Raw genomic sequence first — 21,108 nt, forward strand, 5'->3', positions numbered from 1 at the left:
TTCTACTTATATATCAAAATTATCTGGGCGAAAAAAGAAATTCATTTAGCCATGTCAATCCGTCCGTCCGTGCGTCCGTCTGTCGGTAAACACGAAAACTTGAGTAAGTAAATTCCTGGGCAATCATCTCAGATCGCTATTTAAAATGAACGAAATCGGACTATAACCATGCCCACTTTTTCGATATCGAAAATTTCGAAAAACCGAAAATGTGCGATAATTCATTATCAAAGACGGATAAAGCGATGAAACTTGGTAGGCGAGTTTAACTTATGACGCAGAATAGAAATTAGTAGTAAAATTTTGGGCAATTGGCGTGGCACCGCCGACTTTTGAAAGAAGGTAATTTAAAAGTTTTGCAAGCTGTAATTTGGCAGCTGAGTATGTAATGTTCGGTTACACCCTTACTTGTTAGTAATAAGGGTAACTTTGTTAACTAAGGTCGTGATCATAGTCTACGACAATTTGCAGCTCACGCTTGGTTCCACACCCTTCGTGCCTGGTCGATCATGTGCAACTCTTGCCTTCTTTTTTATCTTGCCCGGAAACCTTCGAAGGATGTCCTCTTTTTAGATAACTCATCCACTTTTTCATTTTATTCTATTCTAATGTGCCCCGAGATCCATTGCATGATGTATGTCTCTATATATCAAGTTTGTCTGAAGTTGCTTATATATCCTTTGAGCTATGGGCGGTTTAAACAAATTGTGTGTACCAAGCGGTGAAAAATTACAAGGCAGATGGAAAATGTTGCCACCTTGCCTTGATTGTATCCGTTGTTCTATTTATTCAAGACAACTGATTCGCCAATATGACGACGTCCTCCAGCTTCCTTTTTTCCCTTCAAGGGGCGACAATACCTTCTTTACCTTCTTTATCTACTTTCAGTTTTTATAATTTTATAAGAAACTTAACTTATCTTTACACATTTTTTTTTCATCGCATATAAATGTACGTATAAAGTAGGATAAGAAAAACCGCGTACTACTTATTAATCCCAGCTTAAACACATTCTTGAAAACTTTTAATATTACCTCTTTTTTAGTTACAAGTCGTGTAAGTAAATAAAATTAGTCGGAGAAAAAACAGCGAAATGGTAATGTGCTTTTGTTTTTGTTGGCTCTTAGGTACTTGGTAAGTGTTTAAACTTTTAATACAAAAGTTTCCGCACCGATAAGCGCCAGTGGCAAATCAGTGACAACTGTGTTTCTGGAAACCAACCAACTCAGCCCAATCAACCCAACTTGTAATGGGTGTGATTGTGAGTGTGATGAGAAGTTTGGACTTAATACATGCACAATCTTGCGCTCCGTTAACAACACAATAAGCGCTGTTCTTTTTGAATACAAATTGAGCACATTAGGGTGGAACGTTTTAGAGTATTGAACTTAGTCATTTGGAAACTACCTAACGCACACATATAAAAAATGGTACTGAAGATGGCACAATGCTTTAATTGGTCGCCCAACCGTCTTGGCAAAGTATGACGAAAAATGGTTATAATAAACACCAAGAATTACGTTTTTTTAGGTCGAGCTTAAATATATGATACCCCAAAAGGTTATGGAAAAAGCGGTCGAATTATACACTCTTTAGCGATGGACGAGTCTATCACACAGACTGTTACCTAATGTTTCTGCCGATCCCAAGAGACTGCAAATGCGAAAAGAGGTATTCTATTATTCTCCAATCTGCACCGAATACGATCCAATTGTTCATTATCCGGAGACTACCGAAAGTGATCTCAATAAGCTCTTTTAAATCATCTTAAAACTGGCTTCGCTGCAGCTGAACATGGCTGAAAACACTTTCGCCTTTTTATCAGCCTAATTAAGATATTGATACAGAGTACGCTCTTCATAAGGCCCCACACACACTTAGCCTAATTAAAATATTGATATATAGTCAAAGGACTCCTGAGCGCAAATAGCGAAATGAAGAGTCGAGCGTCGTCCACCGGTCATCTTACTTCCGTGTACGCTACGAATAAGTGGCAGCCAAAAAAACAGCTCTGAATCTACATACTAGATACGGTCTTCTCTCACCAAAGAATCTCAAGACTGTATGATGGCTTCCGTAACCCAATACACTCACAGGAAAATGGTTGTTAAAAAAATTAAATTTCCCTCCTATGTGCTGGAGATGTGTAAGAATGCCGACATTACCTCTGCCCACAGAAGAATTTGCGATGAAAGGTACTGAATTTCATGTTTCCTAACATTTTACGACAGTCTGCATATGACTCGAAAACAAAAACTTATAAATTATTAAGCTGTTTCTTATATGCTATGTTATGTTATATTACGTTATGGTATATTATCTTCTGATATGGATTGAATAACGTCAATGGTGTAAACCCTGTTGCCGGACAAGACAAAGTCCATGTTCTGTTATGTTGCAAACCCAATGGATGGCGGATGCTAACGTCAATGTTGCAAAGCCTGTTGCCGGACAATCCGTTGATGATATGACATATTGTGTTACGGTAGGTTATATTGTGTCATGTTATGTTAAGCTATGGATTGCGGAAGCTAACGCCAATGTTGTGAACCCTGCTGCTGGAAAACGCTACGCCCGTATAACTGCGACTAATAGTCAGCTGCTACTTGTCCACGGATCACCCTAATAAGACATTCAGGGATCATTTTGAACTCATTAAAGATGACTGGAGGGACTTAACTGGTAACCTGATTGCAGCAGGAAACTTTAAAGCAACATTCGTCTAATGTTCGTTTCATGAACATGAAATGGTGTATTAACTTTGGTCCGATGTTTGTAACGTTGAGAAATATAGAAGATAGACTCACCACTAAGTATACCGAATTGATCAGGGCGACGAACTGAGTTGATATAGCCATGTCCGTCTGTCCGCCCGTCCGTCCGTCTGTGCGTCCGTCTGTCTGTTTGAACGCAAACTAGTCCCACAAATTTTGAGATATCTCAAGGAAATTTGGCAAAAGGATGTATTTTTGTATTATATTAGACATTTGTCGGATCCGGTAGGATCTGACCACTATACATATATCTCCCATACAACCGATCGTTCAGATAAGACGATTTTGGTCATTCCTGCCGCAATTTAGAAAGTATAAACGTGAAACTCGGTGATATATATTCCAATATATCATAGAAGATATCCTGAAAAAATCACTTTGATCGGAGCTATATATAGTTATATCCCATACAACCGATCGTTCAGATAGAAAGATTTTTGGCCATTTTTGCCTTAATTTAGAAAGTATAAACGTGAAACTCGGTGATATATATTTCAATATATCATAGAAGATTTTTTGAAAAAATCACTTTGATCGGAGCTATATATAGTATATATCCCATAAAACCGATCGTTCAGATAGAAAGATTTTTGGCCATTTCTCCCTTAGTTTCCAATATAAAAACGTGAAACTTGGTGATATTTATTTTAATATATCATAGAAGATTTCCTGTAAAAATCATTTCGATCGGAGCTATATATAATATATATCCCATACAACCGATCGTTCAGATAAGGGGGTTTTTTGCCATTTTATATTGATCTAAAAAATCGTTTAGGTATGTACATCTGTTCACTATATATTTCTTATCCTATACATCCGATTATTTGGAGATTACAAACGGGATAAGATTATTGTTCAGCCCCATTCATGAAAGGTATGAAGTCTTCGGCACAGCCGAAGATAGTCCCATCCTTACTTGTTTTTTGTTTTTTGTTTTGTTCTTTTCATTTCGTCGCGTTCCTCTTCACTTATTCCACTTTCTCTGCTTCATCTTCTTTTTAGCTTGTTCTCCGTCTTCATGGCATCCACATCCTCATAGTCATCGCCATTATATCCTCCTTAGGGTTCTTGGTCCTCATCTCTTCCTTTAAGCTCAATTTACCATCCCCTTTCCTTTGCCATTTCTTCTTCTTTTATTTTTCTTTCTTCTTTATTATTCATCTTTCGATTACCTTTTTATACTCCTTTCCTTCGCATAATTCTGCTCTATGTTGTTCTGGTTTATGTGCACTCACTGAATCTTTAGCTCGTTACCATTCACCTCAAAATCCCTGCATCTAGTAGCAGTCTTAGAGTAATTCACACAACTGTTCCCACTTTTCGTGACCCAAAACTTATCAAAAGGCAACACTTGAACTACTTCCGTACTAAAAGTCCATACGTAAACCGAAATTTGCTCGCATTACGCTCCACCCTAATGTACACACACAATCTCTCAGTTATTCTAAAATGTCAGTCGTCAGCTGTCACCGTCTCTACTTAACCATTTCGCACGCATTTTTCGCGACCATTTTTTTTGCAGGATTAATACAAAACTTTAGCAACTTTGCTCAGTTTGCACTATTTAGCTAAGTTTTTCTCACTTTTTTTTAGAACTCGAAAATTTATAGCAGTGACTTTTCGTTTACCGCAGTGAGCGTCAACTAATGCTAATGGTAGCGTGATGTTATCCTGCATATGTCACCAAGTGTAGCTCAAATGAGTACTGAGAATACTTGCATGTTGCATGTTGTAACAACAACAATAGCAACAAGATATTTTCATTAAAGTATGATCTACAAAGTTTTTTTCTACTTACAATCAATCATACATCCTTACTCGTATCTTTCTCATTTCCTTCGTTCTCTTTTTGCTCCTAAGTCGTTTCAAACACATCCGTCCCCACAGATGTTAAACCCTGTTTTGCTCTTGAGTCTCAACAACTTTACCACTTTGCCTTACTTACCTACCCCCTAAACATCTGGCGTCCGCATTTTCACTGACAGTCTGTACTTAAGTGCTACAAAAATTAATGGGTTGGAAAACGTTTGTGATTAATCATGGTGCGACTTTTTCGTTAAAGCTTTATTGTGGGGAAATTTTTCTCATGTGTTACGTGGTCGTTTCAGCAGGGAAATATGCACTAGTTACTGCATATCAAATGCACATTCGAATGAGTTTTGTGAGAACGTTAAATTGCCTTTTATTGCTTCAGATTTGTCTCTTAAGAGGATATAAAAAAGATTCAATTAGAATAGTCCAAAAAAGTATCCTTTCTGGCAGCTAATATAACATTCAATCAGTCAAATTGATTTGACTGAAATCCTTATGAGATGTAATGAGATCAACATTCGGTACAAACATTCACAAGTTATCTTCTCCAGAAATATTAGGCTAGATTAAGTCACGTCCTCTCGATGAGAGCAAGAATTCTTGTCATGCGGAACACAGAAAAATATCCCCACAGATGGTAATTCAGAGTGCCTTCCCTCTACTAGTGGTTTACATATTGTCAACGTATTCTAACACTTGGAATCATTTAGAATGATGATCTTGCAATAGGTAACAACCCGGGCTAGCAAAAGAATACTTCCGTATCTGATATCGGTTTCTTTCTCGGCAAATTTCCACTTTAATGTACCAATTTTAACGCTTAACAGCCTACGAATGAGTTCAACCATTCAACCTGGCGCCCGAGTAACCCGTCTAGCTGTTTGGCAATGGAATAAGGAGCCGTGAAAATTGGTTGGATGCCGCAGTCGTTCCTCTAAGATTTTTTTATAATCTCAGAATTAACTTAGACCATATTCCACTCCACAACTCGAAGCAGCAAAAAAGGATCTCTTTATCCTATAAGGGACATGCTGTTCTTTTCAGAGCAAAAGTTCCGTTTCACAGTGACGATTTTGTCGCTCAGCAGCCTCTGAATAAACTTAACTTGGCGCCCGAGTAACCCCTCTGGCAGTTTGACAATCGAAAAAAGAGCAGTTTCAAGTGATCGTCTTCTAATAGTAGTGCTGTAATATCAGCGTCACTGTGAGAAAACTGTTTTCCTATTTTAGATTGAAGCTAGTTTTGGCCATGTTTTAGGACTGATCTCAATTCAAGCGGTATTTCGTGGCGAAACTATACAAGGTGGCAGCACGTTGAGAGCTGATTTGTACTTTATTAATATGATATGATACATCAACTTCCGGCGCAGTACGATTTTGACATTAGTCCATCGATTTTACAAAAACAAAGTGCATGGAACTTGTATTTAAGTTTGTAGGTATGTCAGCATGCTGCGACCTTGTATGGTTCCGCCATACAGTACTTGTATAAGTGTAAATAAAAAACCAACCAGAAATATCTGAAATTGCACAGTAATCATAACTTCAGATCCCATACTTAACGGATTTCATAGACCAAACAAGTCTTACAGTTGAGTAATAACTGGGTTCAATATAAAACCTATAATCGCTTGAAAATCCTATTCAACCGGTATTTAAAAAAGTAAATATCCATGACTCCTCACTCCGCAGCATGGAACATCCGTTCACACCTCTCAAATACCCCAAAAAGGCGGAGTTCTGAGTTGCGCGGGAGATACATTTTTCGAATCTTAGCCTTTTGCTTCTTTGGTTATTCTGTGAGTCAATCAGGGCTGCATTATCCTTTATTGGTAGAACTGGATATGCCTTTCAAGCTTGCATCAACTTCCTTTTCCAGCTACAGACTCCTAAAACTTAAATCCCTCTCGGTGAGGTGTGAAAGTCTCCAATACTGACACCCATAAACAACTTTACTAGAGACATGGTTTTGAAAATAACGCTCGTTCATTACCTATGTAAACTAAATCATAACTGATCCGTAGAAACTTGAATTTTCTAACAAAAACACTGGAGTTTTTAAGGAGATCACGGCGGGAGTTTTAAGCTTCCTCTCTCGCTCATATCATTTTCAGAGCTTCTCTGACCATCTTAATAGTGCTCTTATTTCTTTCTATGAGAAGATGGACCGGTCAACGTACTCATAGACTTTCTATTGGTGGTAGCAGCTTGACTTATATCTCTGCTGAATACAGTCCCATCCTGAAACGACATAAAATTCGCCTAAACCCGCAATCTGAAGACCGTTTATAAGTTACCACTTTGACATTCGATCTACACAAGAAGTTGCCCTTTAGAACCAAACAAAGGCTCTACAGATACGTCTTAACGTAAAGGCAGTCTTGCAGTGGGATTTACTCTGTAGATCATTTGCTTTGATGAAGTATAAATATGTCGGGGCAATTCAGCGTCTTTCAGACAGAGCTTATAATTGCGAAGTGTACCTTGAAATGTTGCTGCCAGCAACCTAGTGAGAAAGGCCACAGATTAGCTTCAAATGAACTAGGTCAAAAATATCGTTCCATTGAGCAAGCTTATTTCAGTTCAACATTGGAACACATACGTCCACATAAACTTGGCTTCGCAACAAAGATAAAACTATAATCGAAATAAATTCCTTATTACTTAACCTTTATCGACTCCGTTGTTGTAACAGTAATTTGTCCTGCCCACTAGGTAATTGCATCCAAGTAAATGGAACGGGACTTAACAGTGTCTTACTGCAATAACAACCCATGATCGGATAAACTTCGAGTCATTACGGTAAAAAGTGCCGGTTTTCGGTTTAAGATAAACTTTGCACTAAACTCTGCTTAAGTGGTTGACCTTCTGAGCTACATTAGACGATCAAATTGATTCAACTTCCATCATATCCAATGCATGTAGGTGTAATTTCAGTGATATCACGATAGGCTAGTCGATGAAGTTGTACACCTGTACGATATTGTTAGGCAGCTAACTTTACGTAATCGAACTTACCACACTTCTGGTATATCGGAGTACAACTTCACCAATGCGAATGAAAGAAGATGATCAGGGTAGGAAGATAAAGAAATAGGACGCCCATTCTGATGGAAGGACCATCCAAAAAACCGATTTGAGCTCCCTTGGTCCTTCCAATTGGCGTAAGGTAGCACAGCAAATAAGCGACTGACCTGCTTTGTTGGATGCTCAACCCCGTTTAGATGGCGTGGCTTCAATAGAGTAATGATGTAGGTACAACTTCCCTCACTAGGGTAAGCACTTGTCATTGGTGTGAGGGCTTAGCCGAACTTCATAGCGCACGACTATGAAGCGGAGCTGTTCAGGACTGGCATCTACGCCGTTTCGCCTCATAGGAGGGCGGCGGGATGTCGGTGACCAAGAACTGCCAACCCCCTAATCCAGGGTGTTATTCGGACCGTGCCTATTAGACGATTTGCAATCAGGGGATAAATTCGGCTGCATTCGAACGGAGTCTTCCCGATACCGGGCCACCTCGGGAAGTATTGATGGCCTTACCACAGTAAGGGGCGCTGCTGTGGCAGACGGTTATTTCCCGTATATAATACTGGACCGCTGAGCCCTTGTCGGGCTGGTGGTCGTACGACCAATTTGAACGACTCATTACCTAATTGTTGTAAGGACGATGATAAGAGGAGGACTGAGTCGCAAGCCAAGGACGACAAATACGCATTAAGCAATGCGACGGACTCGGGAAGCGAGAGTAGTGCTGATCAATGAACTCCGTGTTGGAAAAGCATACGAATGAAAACGGAGTAGTAGAGTGAAGAAAGGTACGGGGCAGAGGAAGTAAGAGAGCTCTCTCGCAGTACCGTGCAGCATTAAGAATTGTCCAACGCCTTAATGTAGCTTTTATCCTAATGTCTAATTTATACTCTCTTTCCACAATACTTTTATAATATGGCAGACAAAGTCTTTTATCCAATTAAATAAAATAAATAAATGTAAGGCGCGATAACCTCCGAAGAGATCTAAGGCCGAGCTTCTCTTCCAATTTGCGTCGTGCTCCTCTTGATTTTCCCTACAAATTGGCCGGACGGGACCTACATGTTTTATGCCGACTCCGAACGGCATCTGCAAGGCAGATGAGTTTTCACTGAGAGCTTTTCATGGCAGAAATACACCCGGAGCGCTTGCCAAACACTGCCGAGGGGCGACCCCGCTTAGAAAAATTTTCTTATAATTGAAAAACATTATTTCTAAAATTTTGATGTTGCTTTGCCCGGGAGTTGAACCCAGGGCATACGGTGTGATAGGCGGAGCACGCTACCATCACACCACGGTGATAAAAGTCATTGAATGCTGCGGACACATCTTTTAGCCATTACACCATCTAAGGCTATTTGGAAACATCCTTTTCGGCTTTGGACCATATCTTTCAAACAAAATAGGAAGGGAACCAGAACGTGCAGTAAATGATGCCACTTCAAACACTTACAACAATAAGTGCGATCTGAGGCTTTCTTCAAATGGGATTCGCTTCTTAAACCACAAGTCATATGTACTTAAATCAAAGAGGCGGATATTTTCTTGGTCCTTTTTTCATCCAAAAATTCGTCTGTCGATCTAAGCTCTTTACAACACCATAATTTCCAATCTTTCCTTTTGAGGATAATATGGTTTCTATTCACAATCATCAGCAATATATGAATGGAATACTAAAAGTGTTGGCATATAGCCACACCTCCGCTCCCCCACACCCAACGAAATGGGTGCTATAAAAGGGATGATGGAAGGACATATACAAAACAAATACTAACAAGGGCCCATAGCAGGTATTAGTAATGGATGAATGTATTTGATTTTGGACAAACTGAAAATGGGGACAAAGCAACAACTAATGGGAAGGGAACATTAAAAGCAAGTAAGGAGGGCTAAGTTCGGGTGTAACTGAACATTACATACTCAGCTGCCAAATTACAGCTTGCAAAACTTTTAAGTTACCTTCTTTTAAAAGTGGCCGGTGCCACGCCCTTTGTTCAAAATTTTACTAATTTTCTATTCTGCATCATGAGGTCAACCCACCTACCAAGTTTCATCGCTTTATCCATCCTTGGTAATGAATTATTCCACTTTTTCAGTTTTTCGAAATTTTCGATATCGAAAAAGTTGTCGTGGTTATAGTTCGATTTCGTTCATTCTAAATCTGAGATGAGTGCTCAGGAACTTACATACCAAATTTCATTAAGATACCTCAAAATTTACTCAAGTTATCGTGTTTACGGACAAACGGACGAACGGACATGGCTAAATGAATTTCTTTTTTCGCCCAGATCATTTTGATATATAGAAGTCTATATCTATCTCGGCTACTTTATGCCGTTACGGATTAGCGTAATGCGAACAAAATTAATATACTCTCTGAGCTCTGCTCAGCTGAGTATAACAAGGGAAGGAGTACAGAAACAGAACAACAAAAACAACAACAGCAAAGATAATGTGTAACGCATATAGAGTCGCCACGTGACATATAGGCGAACATTCAACGCGATGAGTTAATGTGCTATTCAGGAGGTGAGAGGAAGGACAAGGCACAAATCGTTATACAACTGCTCAATTCAATGAGCAATGAATTCAGGTGAAATGAGCGGCAGCAATAAAGAGTATAAACAAACAAATGGAAAGAAGAAAAACTGTTGCAGGAAGGGGATGGAATAATGTTAGAATGCCCTCAATAAGATGATGGAGTTGAATGGGTGCCACAGAATTGGTGTAACCAAAAGGGAACAACAAGTACACAAAAACAAACTTTGTAATATGAGTGCGCCCTTTATCAATGCATACAGCACCACCCCTCGTTCACTTCAGCATTTGCTAATACATACAAAGCACCCCCATGCACTTTCCTTTTACGCACAACATTTAGGGCACTTCTGTTTAACTTCAACATCAGATTATTTTATGGAGCACCCACTTTCTTTGATTTACACATATACAAAACCAGTTTAATGTGTGCTACAAGAGATGTCCAAACTACTAAAGGACTACACTAGTATACTGGTCTAAATGTTCGACTGAAATCGAACTAGTCCGCAAATGAAAGGAAATCTTTGAAGATTACTGAAGCACCCGAATAAAATAAACCACGAAGCGAGCATGACTGTAGTTCATGTGTGCACTCCCCTTATATGTATGGTACTTGGAGAATTTAAGGCGCGCAGCGATTTTCGGCACTTGCCGAATGACGCGGGCTTGGATTAGCTACAACAAGGCAGCTTGTAACAGTTACTTAAAACACACCCTTAGATACTCAGCCCAATCCAGATAACGAGCACTGCTTCCAAGATTGTTTTATTGCAGAAACGCTTTTTTCTAATTATGTTGTAGTTGTAATTGTAGTGATAAAGACACTCTCCGAAGGTCTTGGGGAGTGTTATCGATGTTGGTGGTCCCTTGCCGGATATAGATCCGGTACGTTCTGGTCACAAGCACCATTAAGGTGCAAGCCCGACCATCTCGGGAAACATTTAATATGATCTAGTTTCATGCGGAACTTGGCGTCGCAAGAGCCTCGGCTGCTAGAGAAACAGGATTCGCGACGGGTAGGTGAGGTTGAAAATTGGGTTGGAGAAGCTATAAATTGCGCTGGCAACCCCTATAAAGGGTTGCACTACACAACCCTTTGAATGGATGTAGGAACGCTTCTTTCGAATTATCGTGACCAACTATACGAGGCTGATCAAGTGGACTCCCAGATCAAGGATCTAAACACCGTCGTATAGAAACTATGAAGTGAAAAAATATAAGTGCTGGGTAGATAACCTAAAAGCCCTACAATACCTCCCTGGGATAGGATGGGCTACGGATAATCATAAAAGCGTTGTTAAACCCTACAAAAACGGTTGGCTATATCACTGGAAAACAATACAAAACTAGAAATCATTGACTCTTCCGTTACGAGATTGAGGATGAGATCGGTAAGGCCAAAATATCTAAAACTAAAAGCTCTGTAAGAGTATTGTCTCACCCTAGAGTAAGCAACCTTTTATTATAAACTTATGTTATTATGTGAAATGCTATCGTATGTCCGGCCGCATGTTAGCAAAGTTCTCAGAGGGTTCATAACACGATCACGGCACATATTAACTACAGGAAGGCCTAGAAAAACATTCACCACGAGCCTTGTGACCATGAAATACAGTAACAGATGACCGAGATGATAGCGATTTCGCGCTGTCACCTGAATAGTTCATGAGCTTGGGATTGGAAACAGACTTCGTGTTATGATTTTAAATTTCTATGCACATTCTCTCTCAACACGACTTATGCAAAAGCCCTCCACTTTCGATAAAAACATTTGGTACTTTGGCTACTAATTATTGTTAATGTGTCTGGGGGTTGGAGGCGAGTGCAGCTCTACCGTTGGCGCCTCCCTCATCTTCACGCCATTGGTGAGTTCGCCACAACCAAACCACTGAATGAATTCAAAGTTATATTGGAGTGTGGAGTGGGACTGGAAGCGAAATGAAACTACTATTCGTACCTTCCTCAACTCCAAGCCACTGGTGCGTTCGAAACACCGGCTATTTTTTCACCGATACCACAGACTATCATTTGCCAATGCACCGCTTGTTTGCCTTCAGTGTACCTCTAGTCTTTCCAAAGACTCATCGATCCTCCAACTATGTCACCGTCCCTTTGGGCACCTCTAAGTTTTTACTAGTCACCTGTGGCACCATCTCTAGCTCCACCACTGGTTTGTTACCAGCTTACTTCTATTCGAGTCACCGTTTACCGATTCCATTCGTGATCCTGGAGCATCTGTCAACCGATACCCCGTTTGGCCCTGTGGATTTTACCGAGCGTTTACCTATTTGGCATGCAAGTTTTTTCCACACTTGACTAGAAAATCGGCTACTGGCTAATAAAAGTGAAGGGTGGAAATTCACACTGATAACTTTTGGACTGTTTAATGCCCCCAGAAAAGAATAGACTTTAAAACATTCTTGGGCAGCTAGACGATATCATCGTATTTATGAGCTAAGAGGAAAATATTAAGAACTTGGAGGAGGTTTTCAAAGAATTGCTGGTGTTGGCCTGAAATTATGCCATAAAATGTGTTCATTGTTTTAGAGGGAAGTACTTTAATTGGGTGACAAGGCAACGACTAAAGGAAAATATAGGATCAGTAAGTCTGGGGCAATGCAGCGTGGCCTCCATGAACTTACCAGGACAAATAAAGCTTTTATAAAGAAAAAGGAGAAAGAGGTGGCCTTCCGCACCTTGAAGGAGCAGCTCTTTACTACTCCAATGTTAGCATATCCAATTCCAGTAGCAACATTTATTCTGGATCCAAATCCGAGTAGATGTGGCAGAAGAGGCGATTTTCCAACTGATCGATGGACAGGAGAAGGTTACGCTTACTATTAACTGCAGCTACCGAGAGGAACAATGGTGTAAAATGAAGAGAGCTGTTGGCATTCGGTAAGTGTATCATCCCAAACTGCCTCCAAGGGCAGTGAATTCATGTTATGGCAGCACTTAGGCTGATGATAATAACCTCTACGAATGAATGGGACATGGAGCAGTAAAGGAAGAAAGTCTGAGTGTGGCACGTTAGCGCATATGCTGCAGCGATGCGAACGAGCAACTAGAGAGAAAAGATCAGCAGAGAACGCTCCTGCGAAGACATATTGGACGCAATTAGTAATGGGTATACGGTTACCGTACCGGCATATGGGAGATTAAGGATGGTCAATGTATGTACAAACTGATATTTGTCTCATGGACAAGGATCCTTAGTGATCTGAATGAATCACACAAGGGTCCATAAGGTCATCTATGAAACGTACCTCTTTTGGATTGGTTACCGGAAGTCGATCAGAATGAAAAGCCACTTGCGACGAGTTGACTTGTGATGTGTATGCTTTAGTTTGGTCATAGGGTTGGCGTCTGCGCCCACAAGAAAGGGAGTGCATGTTTATATTGTGGACAACAACAAAATGGCACAACATATTTCGGACAATGACAATGGCGTCGCTACAGCGCCAACGTCGCGTCATTAGTCCATTTACTTTTGACGACGTCCCGCACTTGTTGTGCAACTGACATTGAGGACAACGTCAACGTTAGCATTTCTGCTACCTAAGTTTTTGCGTCATTTATATTTTATGTAGATGATTGATTGATATCCACTTCCTTCTGCTGGACATTGGTTTGTTGCATAACAGAGGAAAGCTGACAAGACTTAAATGCGCTTAGTAGGTTTACCAGTCAAAATGTCTAGCACAGTACTGTGCTGAACAGGTTTTGCGGTTTTCATATGGACATAAAATACAGTAAACAGTAAATTTGATTGAAAGATGTAACAACAACATTTGGTTGTTTAAGAGAAAAAGTGTAGTTTGATCTATGAATTGGCAGATAATAAAGAGTGTAATCTGCTTGAATTATCCACTGATCGTTGACGATGTTGTAACACCAAAAATTGGTCGCTGACGATTTCGAAAAGACCCGACTTTGTATTCCCTAAACTAGATAAAGAGGCAAAATAGTGGATTTTGAATTAAACGAGGACAATACGATGTAGGTACTCGCTGTCATTCAAGAAATAATCGGCGCAGTAGCAGCCACTTCACTCTTGACGTACATATTCGAGACTGTAAAGGACTTCGTCTATCTCGGAGAATCATTCTTGCCAACAAGTGCTATTTTGAAGAAGCTGCGAAATTTCGCAAGGGAACCATCGTATATTGGTAAAGTTGAAGCTGTGATGCTAGGATCGCGTATCTTGCTATCATCCATGTCAAAGCTTTGTCGGAACGCTAAGTTATCGATTTTTTATCGAAATCAAATTATTATCGAGCAGTTGTCGATTATTTACTGGTAAGTTTACAAAAACATATCGATTTGTTGTCGAAAATTTATCAATTTGTTTACGGCATGGTGTAGATTTGTTATCGAAAAGTTGTTGGTCTATTTTCATAATTTATCGATCTACTACCGAAAATCGATATATTATGACAAAGTTATCGACTTGTTACTAGCGTGTTATCGATTTGTTATCGGAAAATTTTTTATTATTAATGGAAAAGTGATTGATATGTTATCAAACATTTATCGATTTGTTATCAAAACTCTATCGAAACGTTTTCGATACATCAGACTTAATTTAAACTATTTTTTACTGCTGCATCTACTAGAAGAGTCATTTGAGTTTATATTTTTAAGACAACTTTAAACTGTTATCATAACTGAAATGTAAAATGTTGCTTCTTTTAATCTGGAGTCACATTTAAGTTCAGTAGTAGCGCCTGAATGAAATAATGTGCTAAAGCTCATATTGACGTATCATTATTCCAATTTGTATAAAAGTGCTCGGGCGCCATCTTCGGCAATTTTCTTCGAGAATAATAATAAAAAGCACCAGATGGTAACCCTTTGATGATTTTATGATTATATTTTGCGTGAGTGGGGAGCGTTAAGGCATATGCACTTAGGCTCGCACTAAATTTTTAAATACGAAAAAGTATTCGGGCTCCAACTTCTGATATTTCTTTTTTTTTTTTTTGAGTAAAAAAGAACGAAAACACGGATTTTTTGTGACATTGAAACTATTACGAAGAGAACTTAGCTGAAATAGAGATATATGCACAATCCCTTGTGGAAACACTATGACTGGACTCAACTCTTGCAGACGCTTTCAAATTTGCTTGATATTACAGTTTGAATTATTTCTATTTATGAAGGGCCGTTTTCGCTTAGCGTTAACCTAACAGGCGCTCACCAATCTGATAGATCACCGAACGATTTCTATCAAATAAAGTTCCAGTTAGCGTGAACCGAAGATGGTGAAAACAGCGCTAAATGTTCAACTCTTTTATATACACATAAATTTGAGATAATAACGAGAAAGAAATACATACCTCACCTTATGAGAAATTGTTCATCGGTATTTGCTTGTGACATTTTACTCCTCCACTCAAGCGGTTTTCAAAATGCTGAAATCGAAAAAAATCATTTCCTTAATTCACCAATTTTTAGAGTTTTTGATATTTTATTTTATGGAAAAATAAAAGCAAAAATTTCATAAGAATGCGTTGGAGAAGAAAAAAAACCATAGACGGCCCTTAGTTTTAAATCTATGTGTGAGGGCATCGGAAACATTTCCTTATATTTGCACATACAGCCGAAAACAAAGTCCCTGCTGTCATCGAGCAAAGAGTCGGCGCATCTGCGCCTTGGCAACCATGCTACTGTTGGCAGCCATAATTTCGAAATATGTAGTAAAAGACTTCGCGTATTTGGGAACCGGCATTAACACTAATAACAGCACCAGCTCTGAAATGTAGCGAAGAATCACTCTTGCCAATAAATGCTACTTTGGACTAGGTAGGCAATTTAAAAGTACATTCCTCTACAGGAAAACGAAAATCATGCTCTGCAAATAACTTATCGTACCCGTCCTGTTATATGGTGCAGAAGCATGGACCATGACAACATCAGATAAAGCGGGTCTGAGAGTGTTCGAGAGAAAAGTTCTTCGAAAGATTTATAGACCTCTACCTTTGGGGATGCCGAGTACCGAAGAAGATTTAATGATGAGTTGTACGAGCTTTACGCAGACATCAACATAGTCCAGCGAATTAAAACGCAGCGGCAGCGCTGGCAAGGTTAGGTTATGCGAATAAAAGATGACGTTACGGCTTAGAAAGTATTTCTATCGGAACCCGCCTATCAAAGCAGAGGAAGAGGGCGGCCCCCACTACTAGGACTAGGTGGAAAACGATTTAACTCTCTTGGTGTAACCAATTGGCGCCAGTTGCCAGAGCGAAGAAGCGAATGGCGCGCCTTGTTGGACGGGCATAACCATTTAAACGGTTAAGTGCCTATTAAGTATGTAAGAAAGTATACAGCCGAAATAGATTTTTATTGTAGTTTGGTTCCAATTTTTAAAAGTGTTATGTAATTATTTTGGTCCTATTTTTGTCTGCTAAATCGGCTGCAGCCCCTTAAAAGTATGATTCTCGTTTTCATCATAAAACGCTACTACGTGCAAACGACTGCATATCTCAAAAGGACATCAGGAAGAAACCAAATAAAAATATAACAAGTAAGAAAATCTACATAAGTTCGGGTGGAACCGCACATTTCATACCCAGCTGTGCACTTGAAACGCTGTTGTTGTTTGTTTTGTGTGGTTAATAATCTTATAAGGCTGCGCAATAATACTGTAACGAATTTAGGGAAATTCCACTTATTTGAAACCTTCCTCTTACGTTCGAAAAAATCACTCCAATATTCAGTATTGCAAACTGGCCCTTATTTAGATTACTTTGGGAGTAGTACTTCACAATTATACTTCGCAACCAATAGCGTGTTTAAATCAAAACTGATACGTTATTACTCAGCTTGCGCTGCTTTTATACTCTCGGTTTCCTCGTTAACCCATTTCCCCTAAAGTCTAGTAATTACCCGAATAGTTGTAGCTCATGCTTGGTTAGTGACCAGCTATATAAGTACATGTATATTTGTAGTTTATAGCCATATGCGTGTGTATGTGTGAGTAACTACTTCGGCTAATGACTACATCTATGTGTGTGAGATAGCTCTCCGTCGCCTTCTACATAAGTGTTGCTATCTTTAATGTGTACACGTACATAAGAGTGGCTAGTTCATGTTTTTGTTGTTGCGTGATAACTTACTAACAGCTTAGTGATGCTAATATTCGTCACAATATATATGTGGTTCTATTAGGAACTCATTTTCGTTAAAAAGAAGCAAAAAGGATACACAGGCAACCAGCAATCAGCGGGTAAAAACGAAGTTTAACAGTTGTATCTATGAAAATAATGTTTATGCCGAATTTCGTTCAACTTATGGCATTAAATGTATTTTGGAAAGAGCAACAATAACGACTTCTGAGGTAGAATACTTAATATGTATTTAAATACCATAGAGTTATTGCAAACTTTGTTGAGGACCTTTCGGAAAAGTGGACGTGGTCTTCAAACCGATTTTGATTGATAGGATAGGAGGATAGTGTATCTGCCAAATTTCAATGTAATATGTTTAACGGCTTTTGATTTACGGCTTGTTAAACTTCCAAATTGTCTTCTTCTAAAAACGGGTGGTGCCACGCCCATATTCCAAAGTTTTATGTTTCGCGCATAAAACCAACACACCTAAAAAATTTCATAAGCTTAGGGGTATTTGCTTTTGCTTTTATCTCATTTTTTCTAAATTTTTGATATCGAAAAAGTGGGCGTGGTTATCGTCCGATTTCGCTCATTTCCAATACCAATCCATTCTGGGTCCAGATAAGCCCATATACCGAATTTGCATATCTCAATATTTGGTCAAGTTATTGTGTTAACGAAGGGACAGGAGGACAGACAGACGGACGGTCATAGTTTAATCAACCAACTCAGTCAAACGTACGTTGGGGTGGATCAAATTGTACAAAACAAAAGTGCTCTTAATTCCATTTTTTTTTTTTTATTTTGAGAGCTGAACGCCGTGAGGTGCAAATTTTAACAGATCCATTTTTCTATCCTATTCACCGCTAAGTAGCGGTAAGCTGTGACTGCTATAATTTAATATTTCCGATGCGCTTACGACTACGACTATTGTAAATGGATAGAGCCATACCCGTCTTAAAGTTAATTTTCTATTTTTCAGAGAATCGGCAAAAACCCCACCACGTTCAGTTTTTTACAATTCTCTCACAGTACTCAGTTCACCTTAAACTGCAACATTAGCAATGCAATCTACCGGCAGCTTGAGATGCGATCAAAAGTTGCTCTCCATCAAAAAAAACGTCGAGAACGAGGGTAACCCATCTGGGGGCAAGCTAACACATCTTATGAAAGCACAATTATAGGATGCAAGAGGCAAAGCTCAACGTAGAAGGGAGTGAAGATGGCGCCGAATGCATTATACGCATGCAAAGAATGCTGGGGTGAACATTGGGTCTATCGTCCTCCCTTTCTCATTGGGCATTTCAGCGATTGTAAGAATTATCCCATGACATTGGTAAACAGCCACCCAAAAAAACCTACCCAAAAAATTTAGGGGGTTCGCAGGCTATCAATTCATAGCATTATGGGAGCCCGATAAACAACCCCGACGTCTGCACATTCCACCTGTAGACCTGAAGGCAAAGAACATAGCGTTAACAACTGCAACGAGGCTCATGGCCTCCATACAGGACGAACAGATTATCTGATTTCATATTTGCGCTTCGAAGGGGCTCTTAGAGCCACAATAGAGGTAGATGGTTGGCGCAACAGATGGTTCCAAGTAGTGGAAGGAGTAGGGTCTGCGGTTTATTGCTCAGATCTGAAAATAAACAGATCCCAGAAGCTGTCAGATCACTGAAGCGTTTTTCCGGCGGAAGTAATAGAAGTAAGCAAAGCAATAGAAGCGCTGGAAAAAAATAGATAAACTACAGCCGCGTTTACTTTTATATTGACAGCCAAGCAGCAATTAAGACAATAATCCTGAATAGCGTAGCCTCTAAAAGTATGTTAGAGTTTAAGAAATCCCTGGAAAGAACCGGGACAGGGCTATATTGGCTCCCAGTGCATATGGGAATAGATGGGAATGACAAAGCGGATGAGCTTGCTAATAAGGGCACATCCCTCGAAGCTTGCTCCGTAGACGTCCCAATTATATTGGCGAAGAGTCGCACATAATCCGCCAAGCTAGAAAGGCGCTGGCCCAGCGCGGGGCTGTAAAGTATGAAAATCATGTGTGGGTCTTACAACCTTTGACAAAACAGAGTTTATACTAACATTAACAAGTAATGAAAGCTAAGTTCGAGTGTAACCGAACAATACATACTCAGCTGCCAAATTACAGCTTGAAAAACTTTAAATTACCTTCTTTTTAAAAGTGGGCGGTGCCACGCCCATTGTCCAAAATTTTACTAATTTTCTATTCTGCGTAGTAAGGTCAACCCACCTACCAAGTTTCATCGCTTTATCCGTATTTGGTAATGAATTATCGCACTTTTTCGGTTCTTCGAAATTTTCGATCTCGAAAAAGGTTGGCGTGATTATAGTGCGATTTCGTTCATTTTAAATATCGATCTGAGATGTGCCAGGAACTTGCATACCAATTTTCATTAAGATACCGCAAAACTTAGTCAAGTTATCGTGTTTACGGACAGACGGACGGACCGACGGACGGACATGGCTAAATGAATTTCTTTTTTCGCCCAGATCATTTTGATATATAGAAGGAAGTCTATATCTATCTCGATTAGTTTAAGCCGTTACGGGGTACCGTTATGCGAACAAAATTAATATACTCTGTGAGCTCTGCTCAGCTGAGTATAAAAAGAGAAAACTAGACTCATGACGTTTATTCTGATAAGGCACTGCCTTTTGGCATTACATGCCTTTAAATTACGCTTGGTCAGTGATAGCATATGTAGGAAGTTCGAGTTGGAGGCTAAGTCTCCACCTGTTAGGAGTGATACCGCTTTCAGATCTAGAAAGCTTCTGTTATTTGTCAAGACGGCGAAATTACATTATAACATAGGTCCTGGTTTTTGATAGGGGTTTTCAGTTTGGTTGTTAAACAAACAAATGGTAACACTATGGACTCTTTCAGTCTATGTGAGGTCCTCACGTACCGGCCTGTTCACGTACCGGCCTGTTCAACCTAATCAAACCTACTTTTCGTATGGTATGTCGATTTTTAAGTAATTGGGGTTGGAACATATGTAGGTGTATGAAAACCTAATCTGTGTGAAAACTAAAATAGAACATCCCTCCACATCCCTGCAAAAATCACGAGTACTCCATAGAGTACTCGCTATGGACCAAGCGAGTGCTCCAAAATTAACCACAATTCATACAAAAAATATGGTCCAATTAACATTGCGATGTCCTAGGACTGGACCATATACTCCAGCTCAGCATTACATCAGAGTAATCCAGTATGACACAAGTGAACCACTTGATCCAACAATTTTTGCAGGTATATCATAACTTGCACAGCCGTCTGAAGTGGTCCCTCACGAAAAATGAGCTTCCCAACATTTAAAACACTGTACTCGCTCCCTGCTCACGTCTTTCCCTCCGCCAACCATATCTTAACTTCTATCTCCAGCCACCAAAATCTTTACCAATTCTACCAAGTTAAATATACCAAGTTCAGTTGATTTGACATGTGTAACTTAACTGTCCAAAACTATAAGCAAGCATATTCTATGTACGTACAATTTACAATTGTGCGCGCAGCCCCCTTCACCCCGCCTTAGCGTGTCATTACACTCTTTACACATTTACAGCACTAACGGCATAGCAATTGTAGAAGTCCATTTCATTGTCAGCTAAAAAATCTCATTTTTCATTCAAGAAATACTGATGGATTCGTCAACCAGTCAGGCAGTCAACAGAAGAGTGATGAAGCCGGTTGGTTACGAATAGCAATTTGAGGATACGAAAAATAAATTGAAACGAATGATGAGCCCTAAAACCTTTTTAGCGCAATTTAACAACGGAAAGTGCAGAATATTTTTGTTTGTT

The 21,108-nt window shown here is 39.6% G+C and overlaps 1 protein-coding gene across 2 annotated transcripts in view; it reads right to left on the reverse strand.

Moving 5' to 3' along the window:
* tinc (tincar) overlaps positions 1–15,579 on the reverse strand; it is a 383,279-nt gene extending 367,700 nt beyond the window's left edge. The window contains exon 1 of one of the 2 annotated variants that reach the window (XM_067758474.1): positions 15,501–15,579. The gene's annotated coding sequence lies outside the window, so the exon portion shown is untranslated. The remainder of the gene's footprint in view (positions 1–15,500) is intronic. The other variant, XM_067758478.1, reaches the window with a different exon arrangement.
* Positions 15,580–21,108: the final 5,529 nt, after the last annotated feature.

This window comes from Eurosta solidaginis, chromosome 1 (assembly GCF_040869045.1).
Source record: "Eurosta solidaginis isolate ZX-2024a chromosome 1, ASM4086904v1, whole genome shotgun sequence".
Taxonomy (NCBI): Eukaryota; Metazoa; Arthropoda; class Insecta; order Diptera; family Tephritidae; genus Eurosta; species Eurosta solidaginis.